This window comes from Hibiscus syriacus, unplaced genomic scaffold (genome assembly GCF_006381635.1).
Source record: "Hibiscus syriacus cultivar Baekdansim isolate YM2019G1 unplaced genomic scaffold, ASM638163v2 tig00002840_pilon, whole genome shotgun sequence".
NCBI lineage: Eukaryota > Viridiplantae > Streptophyta > Magnoliopsida > Malvales > Malvaceae > Hibiscus > Hibiscus syriacus.
In genome coordinates, this window is record NW_024061947.1 from 5,013,999 (window position 1) to 5,025,988 (window position 11,990).

Genomic DNA, 11,990 nt, shown 5'->3' on the forward strand with positions numbered 1-11,990 from the left:
TTTTTTATTTAATAATCTTATTAGGTTACTTTAAATTTTTATTTTTATTATTATTATTATGAATCATTTAAGTAATATTTTGCTTATTCATTTTTATGTTTATTATTATATTACATGTAACTATATTTGTTTGGTATTCCATAATTCTTGTATGCTTGTATATTGATTATCTGTATATATTATATTCATATTAATTGATCTTGTGTCAGCATTTTAAGGAATCTCTCGTATGCAATTAAATGTTTTAGTAACTTACTCGAATGTTTTTCAAGAACTGTATTTGCAGAATGGGCGTTGAAATCATTACTTGATCGAAATAATGCGATCTGATATGACATTCGATCAAAATTTGAACTTGAAATAAATCGATTTTATTTTGCTAATCAATTCTTTTTATTTTAAGTTGAACAATGCAATGCATGTTTCTAAATAACAATTTATTTTATAAAAAAATGTCGATTTTTCATTTATATTCAATTCGTTTTTTTTAAATCAATGAGAAGAGAATATTTTTTTACTGATAAGAAATAGGCGAGATAGCTTTCCCAACAGAGGATTGCTAATTTCAAGATTTCTTCTCGAGTTAAAGAATTTTCCCTAACAATATAAATAATTCGAAGCAACTCAATAAATAGGTCATATTTTAACTTTATATTCGATTCATGATTTTCACCACTACGACAACGTGTAAGCGATTGAGTACCAATTTTGGGCGCTGTGGGGTGCTAATCCTTCCCCACACGTAATCGACTCTCGAACCCGTTAAAATGAATCTTTGATAACGCAGACCGAATTTTGTCTTAAAAAACGATTTTTCCTAAAATTGTTTTAAAGGACGTTTTTAGGTACTCGACCTACTTAACCCAAAGGTCGATGTATACTCCTATCCAATCTAATTCCAATCAATTCAAAATCTCAAAATTAAAAAAAAAAGTCATAATTGTTTAAAAAAAAATGAGTATGACACCTATCTGTGAAGACGACTGGAACAGGAGTCTGTTGCACCAATCGTGGTTCTTGAGCAATTCATTTTGATAATAATTTAAGTTCTTTCCACCTTTTTTTAATACAAAAAAAAATTTGTGAACTTCTCTACGTTGATGAACAACTTGTTATTATTTTAAACATTTTCGTGGGGGATTTCTGGGCCTTGTTTATCTAAGGGAGGTTTACGCAATACCTGGTCCTGCAGAACTTCTCATTTTTTGAGGAAAAATCCAGCAAAGTTACTTTCTAATCAACCCTTTAACTTTTGAATTCCTGTAAGTCCATTTCCATTCCTTTAAATTCTTTTTATCTCTCTCTCTTACCCTCTTCTTTGGAGGATCTTCAACTTTGCATGCAGGAAGAATTCCTATTTTTTTTTTTTTTTACATTTTCACAATTATAAAAAGGTGGTGAAATCTTAGCCATTGAACTTGGTGCACGCCAATTGCTTGTTGGACAATTCGCACTCTATTCATGGCGGTTGATGGCGTTTCAAGTGTGTGGAACAATATGGGAAAGTTGCCCCTTTTCGCGTTTTTCAGAGATTCAAGGTATTCTTCATTTTCCAGAAATATTTTTTTACAAAAGAAAATTCACCAAAGTTTAAAACGATGACCATGGTTGAAACTTTTATTACTCTCTGATCACAATAATTTTGCAGGAATGTTCTGAAGACGGATGAACTAGGCATGGAAATAGCAAACATTGGATTGCCCGCAACACTTGCTTTGATGCAGACCCTATTGCTTCTCTAATAGACACAGCATTTATAGGCCAAATGGGTTTGTTCTCTCTTTCTTCTGGCCTGATTGTGTGATATATTTACCATTATAACGCATGTATGAGACTTGAACACTTAAACCATGTTCTAATATGTATCGGATATGGGTACAAAAAGTTGTTTCTCTCTTTCTAACTATGTTACGTATCCTCGTAAATGAAGTTGATTTTCTATGTTCTGAAAATGAATTTGTTATAAAACATATTGAATATTTCATGTACAAGAAAAGATTTTGCTTTTAATGTGATTTTGGACATAGAAGCTAGGCATCGTAACGATGACATCACTACAGGGTTTTTTGATTGATAAGTTCTGTTCTTATAGTTTCTGAATCATCAGTGTCCTAGTTATCTTGTTGATATGTGGCTGAAATTTTTTATTCTCAGACCATTTAGCTAATCTACATGATTATGAATGCATGAGATTTCGTTTATAAATCATTAATGATTGATTTCTGAGAAAATACTTAATCAGTTATAAGATTTGGTTTCATTCTCTAATTATAGAACTGTTATATAGGTGCCGTGGAGTTGGCTTCTGTCGGAGTATCAGTTGCAATTTTCAATCAAGTATCAAGGATTACTATGTTCCCACTAGTCAGTATCACTACATCTTTTGTTGCAGAGGAAGAAGCTGCTAGTAAATCTAGTACTGACATAGAGGAAAATGCCGGAAGTGATTATGATGCCGACCAGGAACTGGTGCCTCTAACTGGTATGCTTTCCACACTCTTTCTCCCTGCTTTTGTTTAAAGGCTAATCTGAGTTTTGATAAATTGCATTCTCAGACAAGGTTTGCTTGGCGTCTTTGATTATATCTGTTACTTTTATCATGTTTAGGCTTATCTGTGATTTAAGCATTGAGAATATAAATATGTCATTTGCAGGCAACAGTGACATTAGAATACCCAAACCTGAGGGTAAAAGAAGGCATGTACCATCAGCAACTTCAGCTCTGATTGTTGGTTGCATGCTTGGAATAATTCAAACTTTGTTCCTCATTTTCAGTGCTAAACCTCTCTTACTGTACATGGGTGTAAAACCTGTGAGTGTTCATTTTGTAATTCCCTTGTTGCAATTTAAGCATTGATTCTCATTTCTTTTCATGTGTTCGAGCATAGGAATGACTAATTGCTCCTTTAATGCCTATGTAGTCCGTTTTCTGTTAACAGTAAGGATAATGCTTTTGCTTTTGCTTTTGGTCAGGATTCTCCTATGCTCAAGATAGCAGCACAATACTTGACGTTACGATCACTCGGTGCTCCAGCTATTCTTCTCTCGTTATCTGCGCAAGGGGTTTTCCGGGGATTAAAGGACACTAAAACTCCCTTATATGCTATCAGTAAGTCAGCTTTCCTTTTAATTAATAATCCTGTTAATTTTGTTGGAAATCAGATGCAGGGTGTGGAGGCTTATTCTGACAATGGACTCCTAATATTTGACAATACCCTTTCCATATAATTCAATGGATATTTTGCACATTGCACTTTGGATTTGTAGGACCTGTTAGATGCTGCCATTGCAAACCAGTTTCATATCCTAGTTTTCACTTTGGATTCTCAATCATGCGTTATGAATGCGAAACATTGTTATAAAATCGCAGGAATCTCATTATTTATCACGTTTTTTCAGTAAACTGCCCCTCATAGTTGTTTGCCATTGCTTATGCAGTCATCGGATACTCCACAAACATCATTCTGGACCCTATACTTATGTTCACACTTCGTCTGGGCGTCAATGGTGCAGCCATTGCTCATGTAGTTTCTCAGTAAGTTATTTTCATTTTGTTGGTTCGTTGGCTGCAGCTGCATCATCTATCTGGTATTTTTATTGCACGTCTTCATCTAGTTAATCACTTAGTGCATCGTATTTGTAGGTATTTAATCTTTCTCATACTCCTTTGGAGATTGGTTGAAGATGTCGTTCTGTTGCCACCAAACTTTAAAGACCTACAGTTCGGTCGATTTCTTAAAAGTGGTGAGTGCTTTGATTATGGTACTTAACAGCCTCAAAGTAGGGACTTTGTAATCCAGTTCTGTTCTCAACTTTCTTTCCAATTGATTTACCTCAATTGCTGTAGAAAGAAAATGATACAGAACAATTGCAGGACTCTGATATCTTTGATGTCCCCACTTCAGGATTTATGCTATTGGTAAAGGTGATATCCGCGACATCCTGTATGACCGTGGCGGCTTCATTAGCGGCTAGGCTGGGACTGAAACCAATGGCTGCATTTCAGGTTTGCTTCCAGATTTGGCTGGCAACCTCGTTGCTTGCTGATGGATTGGCTGTTCCAGGACAAGTAAGTTTTTCACTTAGAAGTTGGCTTTGTTCAGAACCAATAGGAAGCATAAGTGTCCTTCCTTTCCTTTCATCTCTTTTAGCAATAGAATCAAACTGCAATTACATTATTTCTAAAAAAGAATAAACTTCGACATATTTCGCACCTTTTCCAGGCAATGCTTGCAAGTGCATTTGCAAAGAAGGATTATGAGAAGACAGTTTCTGTTGCTGCTCGGGTGCTGCAGGTACTAACGCTACATTAACATTAAACTTCACTTGTTTCACTTTGCTTCATGCTCTAAATTAGGCATACGATTTCCATCTGCAGATTGGTGTTGTTTTGGGGCTTATGCTATCACTTATTCTAGCAGCTGTATCACCATTCGCTTCGACTTTGTTTACAAATGATTTTGATGTTTTGGAACTCATGAACATCAGCTTTCCAGTATAGCCCCCTTCCTTCAATCAAAATCCTACAAATATTGTTTCTTTCTTCAAATACTAACTTGTTCGATCATTGACATTTTCTTGTTAATTAGTTCATTGCAGTAACTCAACCAATCAATGCTTTAGCCTTCGTTTTCGATGGAGTTAACTATGGAGCTTCAGATTTTGCATATTCAGCCTACTCCATGGTTAGTTCAATCGCGACCCCACCTTGCTGAGTAAAACTTCCTATCAATACTAATCAAACCATACTATCCAACGATGTTCAAAGCTTTTATAATTTTCTTGTCATTTTCCTAGATTGTGGTGGCTATTATGAGCCTCTCTTGCTTGTTCGTACTCGCCTCCAGCAATGGCTATGTTGGCATCTGGATTGCTTTGACCATCTTTATGTGTTTGCGTGTGTTCGCCGGTCTTTTTAGGGTAGGATCCGGCATGGGTCCTTGGAGCTTTCTCCGCAGCTGATCGCTGGAAATGTATCACTTCACTCTCCTTTTGACCTGCATTTGTTTTTAGTGCAAGACCCTGATAGCTGGTGACAACTTCGGGCATGGCGATTTTAAAACTGAGCCAGGTCGGATCCCAGATCGGAAAAGGTTGTCTCATCACCTATTTTTTTCATTCACAAAAACAGAGGCATAGAACTTGATGCCAATCGGCCTGTCTGTCTTTTGTTTAAACCATGGGATTTGATATCAGCTGGCGCTGATTTCAAATTGCCTATGGAATTCACATTCTTTGTTTAGGAAAGACAACAGATTCAATCAATAAAAATATACCACTTTGTGTCATACTTTTTTATTATATATTTGCTTTACATATCTTTGTTGATTTACTACATTAAGGTAACTCGCTAAGCCCAAAAAAATTATCTTTTAAGGACAATATATAACCTTTTACGACATCTATTTCTCACAAGACAAGATAAAAATTCTCACACAACAAGTAGGCAAAGTTATAACAAAACATCTACAAAGAAAACAGCTTGCAAATGTAAGTTCACTAAATAAAGGTACCGACTTTGATATATTTTATTATTAAAATTTTAATATATGTTAGGATTAAAATCAAAAATAATATCTACACTTTGTAAATGTAGTTGACGACTTTGATATATTTTATTATTAAAATTTTAATATATGTTAGGATTAAAATCAAACATAATATCTACACATTATATGTAACACCCCCAACCCGTACCCGACCCAGATACGAATCCGAGGTGTCACATTGACTTTTCAAAACCGGTACTTGTACAAACTAGTGAATAATTTTAAAACTTTTCTTAAAACAGCTGACTAAATTACATAAAAGATATTCATATGATTTTAGAAAAACTAATTAGAGCATATCAAATTCAAATCTTTATTTACATGCCAACTACCATCCGTATTATAAAATACATATTATACAATGCTTTTCTGATCTGATCTTTGGAAAGGAGGAACTGATCTGTCTTGCTTAACTTTTATCATTCTTCCTCTTCTTGGTACCTACGTGTGAAACAATCACACGCTAAGTCGTTGACTTAGTGAATAAAAAATAATAGAAATCATAGTTCATTTCATATATCAAAATACATACATGTACATATACCATCATTATCGAAATCTCTATTTATCATATGATATTGTATTTATCATTTCTGTATATCATATAACACATTTATCATTTCACAACTAAACATACATAATATCATATAATTCATAGAACATATTCCATATCACCAAAAGCATATGCATCATATGTATTAAATTTGTTATTGTCTTTTTATTAGCCCATATACACTTGTGAGAACTTAAGGTATGTGAGTACATTGAGGTTGTGCACTAATGCTGTCACCACAGCTCGTATAAATTCCCTCATTGGGCACCGAACATTTGTTCAATATTCGTCTCGAAGGACCACTATGTCCCGAAGGACCACTAGATATGTCTCGAAGGACCACTGGATACGTCCCGAAGGACTAATATACCCTCGACTCTTGGCATGCCAACTATACCACTAGCTCTCATATCATATAACATGGGCATTATCATTTATACTTTCATATCACCTGTTCTTTCTCTTCTGTCACATACCATATGTATGTGTAACCATATATTTCATATCATATCACATGTATCACAAGTGCATATATTCACGTAGATCATTTCATATGACTTATATCATTCCTCATTTGTTCATGTAAACTCGCATGTCATATCTTGTTCACATATGTTCATATATACATCACATAGCACATAGTATAACATATAAACTTATACAGGTATCCATATACATACTTTCATATACTTCGAATAACAATGCCCTATAACTTCTCACTGTTTTACCTACTCACTTATTTCACATTAATTATATTCTAGTTTCATATATTACTTAATTCAATTTCACGTAGCTTGTTACCTATATAAATATTTTCTCATAACTTATCCAGCTCAGTTGGTAGAGCACAAGGTTCTCAACCTTGAGGTCGTGGGATCGAGTCCCATGGAGGGCATTTTATAATTTGGAGGTCTCCTACGGAAGTTGCTCTTAACCTAGTGTTGGGGGTAGCCTACTATCTTACCTCCCCCTTACCCCATTATATATGGGAACAAGGGATAACCATTTATCATCACATAGTTCCCATAACATTTTCCTATAGCTTCATAAATCTCTTTACCATATGACTCATATATTATATGTTCATTTCAGCTCATAAATCCTCTCCGTATAACTTATTTTACATGTTCATATAATCACTTCTATCAATGTCTCCTCATTTATATATTATTCTTATATTGTCCTATAAATCAATGTTATTTAACTTATCTCACTTTTCATCTAATCTCATAAGTTGGTTATACAAATTCCTATATATATATATATATATATATATATATATATATATATATATATATATATCTAACTCATGTAATTTATATCCTTTCTCTTGTTATCATATAAATCATTGCTATTTTACATAGCTCGTGATCCTATAGTTACTTATAGCATGTGTATATCTTATCTCATATAATATAGTTCTTTAACTTATGTCTTAAATCACATATTTATTTACATAACGTATATAATTACATCCACTACTTACACCAGTTCACATAACTCATCACACTAACATTTATTCACTCAATTCATGTAACAGATGGAATACATATAACATATGTACCCATTTTCATGTACTCATGCAAACATAAGAATCACAATTCAAATAACATTTTAGAAGTCTCTTCTTACTATAGTAACTCCATCACTGGCTCATCGCAAGCCAATGTTTATTTGATACATAAGTACAATTTAAATTGCACTCACCTTAGCCTTGCGTTGATTCGATTCTAATCCTTCGATTGTTCTGGAATGAGATTACGCTCTAAATCTACATAGTAATACATTGATACTTATCAGCATACGAATTGATATATTTCAAACTATAAATCCTTAGGCTAAAAGAAAGCTATTTCCATCTCTTATTGAAGGTATGCATCGATGCACTACACCATGTATCGATGCATCCCTTGACGGGTGCATCGATGCACTACCCATGCATTGGTGCATAAATCCTATTTGATGTTTGTATTTTAAGCAGGTACATCGATGCACTTCTTATGCATCGATGCATAAATGGCATTCGATGTTCAATTAATTTAAATGAGTGCATCGATGCACTCCTTATGCATCGATGCACCTTCAACAAATTTTGGGATTTAACCTTGATGCATCGATACACATTGAATGTGCACCGATGCACTCTGCCCAGAAATATCTTTTTAAACCCGAAAATCATCAATTCTTCATTTAATTCTTCTATTTTAAGCCCCTATTATGTTATTAAATTCAATTACCATTACTTAAACCAACTTATATCCATGTAAACCATCTTTATCTTCCATATCTCATCACGATTCTTAAGATTTAAGAATCTTACTTAACTTTCAACTTTGTTATTAATCCTTTCTAACTTCATATATCTCTTATTCTTAGTGATGATAAGTCAAATACCTTCTCAAATTTCACTTATTAACTCTTTTCCAGAAATTCATCTAAGAACTCATTTTCTTTAATCTCTTCTATATCTTTCATCTTGTTGTTTTAGAACAAATTAAGCTTTCCTTAAGCTTAATTATCATCTTATGATCATAACCCAACCTTAAAATCAATAATTAATCAACAAACAAAGAAACTCACCTTTGAGTCAAGCTTTCACGTATGAAGAAGGAAGAAGAGAAGAGAAGAGAACTCTGGAACCTTTTCTCTCTTCCCACGTGATTTCCTTATCTTATAAGGAAAATAAAAATCTTCCTTGTCAAATGACCCTTTTGCCCTTCAATTCATCTTATAATTACTAACAACTTTTATGATTTATTTCCAAATAAATCATTAACTAATCCATGGTTCTACTCTAGTCACCAAATTCTGAAACTTTACAATTTGATCACTAACCCGGTATTGAGGATGTTACATTATATCTATAAATATGAAGTTTAGAAAAAAATTGTACACAATTCAAATTAAAATAATAATTCAGATTTATAATAATACATATTAAAAGTTTTACACAATTTATAGAATTAGATTTAAATAAATAAATTACTTAATTTTGAAGTTTATTGGGGTTTGAGCCAAAAATGTATTTTTTACTATGATAAAGAAATATTTGTACAAAAGAATAGCCATTGAAAGAACATAATTCCCCCCTCATAATTGATTATGTACATTGAAGTAAACCAATGAAGATTTATTATAGTAACTAATTATGTACAAAAGTATAATTTCTTCATTTCATTACAATTTCATTTACAACCTATAATGTATTTTTTACTATGATAAAGAAATATTTGTACAAAAGAATAGCCATTGAAAGAATATAATTCCCCCCTCATAATTGATTATGTACATTGAAGTAAACCAATGAAGATTTATTATAGTAACTAATTATGTACAAAAGTATAATTTCTTCATTTCATTACAGTTTCATTTACAACCTATAATGTATTTTTTACTATGATAAAGAAATATTTGTACAAAAGAATAGCCATTGAAAGAATATAATTCCCCCCTCATAATTGATTATGTACATTGAAGTAAACCAATGAAGATTTATTATAGTAACTAATTATGTACAAAAGTATAATTCTTCATTTCATTACAGTTTCATTTACAACCTATAATGTATTTTTTACTATGATAAAGAAATATTTGTACAAAAGAATAGCCATTGAAAGAATATAGTTCCCCCCTCATAATTGATTATGTACATTGAAGTAAACCAATGAAGATTTATTATAGTAACTAATTATGTACAAAAGTATAATTTCTTCATTTCATTACAGTTTCATTTACAACCTATAATGTATTTTTTACTATGATAAAGAAATATTTGTACAAAAGAATAGCCATTGAAAGAATATAATTCCCCCCTCATAATTGATTATGTATTGAAGTAAACCAATGAAGATTTATTATAGTAACTAATTATGTACAAAAGTATAATTTCTTCATTTCATTACAGTTTCATTTACAACCTATAATGTATTTTTTACTATGATAAAGAAATATTTGTACAAAAGAATAGCCATTGAAAGAATATAATTCCCCCCTCATAATTGATTATGTACATTGAAGTAAACCAATGAAGATTTATTATAGTAACTAATTATGTACAAAAGTATAATTTCTTCATTTCATTACAGTTTCATTTACAACCTATAATGTATTTTACTATGATAAAGAAATATTTGTACAAAAGAATAGCCATTGAAAGAATATAATTCCCCCTCATAATTGATTATGTACATTGAAGTAAACCAATGAAGATTTATTATAGTAACTAATTATGTACAAAAGTATAATTTCTTCATTTCATTACAGTTTCATTTACAACCTATAATGTATTTTTTACTATGATAAAGAAATATTTGTTCAAAAGAATAGCCATTGAAAGAATATAATTCCCCCCATAATTGATTATGTACATTGAAGTAAACCAATGAAGATTTATTGTAGTAACTAATTATGTACAAAAGTATAATTTCTTCATTTCATTACAATTTCATTTACAACCTATAATGTTATCTACAACTCAATCTTTTTTATTCAACCAATAATATTAAGTTCTACTTGTTTTACTAACCCAACATATAGTGTTAGACAACCAATTATTTTTCATTCATTCAACCTATAACAATAATTCATCCACAATATTACATTTTTTCCTAAACCCTAATTCATAAAAAAATTAATTTAAAAAGCTACAAACTAAGGCTTTACGAACATACGCCTATGTTCTTCAAATTGTAATTTCAATTTCATTCACACCCTTTCTTTGCAGTAACGATATCTATTGCTCATATGGAAAATAAATTTTAGAGAAGAAAATCCCTTTTTCTAATTCAAATAACATGACCAGTTATGCTATTTATAATTACTCTATAGTTTTTTCTATGTATCAATATTTGTAGAAAAGTTTGATACTTTTACAAATTTCTCATTTTTCTTGTTTTTTAAAATTCAAAAATATTGATCTTTTCGGGAAAAGTATTGATATGAATGGTTTAGAACACAAAATGTTATAATTCGGAACCGAAAAAGTAATCGGTTTTGATAACAATATTGTTGCAATTGAAAATGTTACCCTTGTAAACGGTAAGAAAATAAGTTATAAACAATCAATAATATCAATATAATAAAAATTTTAGGTTGCGCTTAAATTGTTACAAGATTTTAAGTTGATATGGCCTTAATCGTTTATACGATAACAAAATAAGTTAAAAGTCATATATGTTATGAATATCTATAAGAAATTCGGTTGCCCTCAATAATGTTATGGTTCACTAAGAAAGTAGGTTGCTATTTGGAAAGTAGATTTCGATTTGAAGTATTAATACTTACCGATAAGATAAATTTCTCGGTTATGTCATTTTAAATTATTTTAAATACTTACAGCTTAATAAATTACATATAATTCAACATCTCCAGTATCGCTAAACCTGTTTTAGTAAGTTTTTTTTTCAAATTTTCAGTTGCACCATTTTTAGCCTTATATTATTTTTTGAAACATTTTTAAACTTATATTAGTCTTTCTTTCCTTAAACATTCTCAGATGTCCAATCTATTTGAACAGTCTCTTTCCTACAAAATTTGTTATACGAAGTGAATTTTAGAAAGCTTAATGGATTATTCACTATCAAGTAATTAATCACAAGGCATTAAAAATGTTTTTACGATATATAGTCTTTCTCCACTATTTAATTCAAAAAATCTCTTAATAACTAAGACGTATCTGAAATAGAAACGGTAAAATGTAATCGTTGACATTGATTGAATAATTTAAAATAAATAAATAAATAATTAAATAATTTTGTCGTGATATTAATCAATGTCTTAAAAGCATATTCGTCTTGATATGTGTAATCATTGTTATAGGCGGTTGTCTCTCGAAATTAACATGATATCTCTGTGAATTTTTACATCCAAAAATCAGAATGAATTAACCA

The 11,990-nt window shown here is 31.2% G+C and overlaps 1 pseudogene; it reads left to right on the plus strand.

Annotated features, from left to right (window-relative positions):
• The first annotated feature begins 1,446 nt into the window (after nucleotides 1–1,446).
• Nucleotides 1,447–5,041, plus strand: LOC120155397 (annotated as a pseudogene).
• The last annotated feature ends 6,949 nt before the right edge of the window (nucleotides 5,042–11,990 follow it).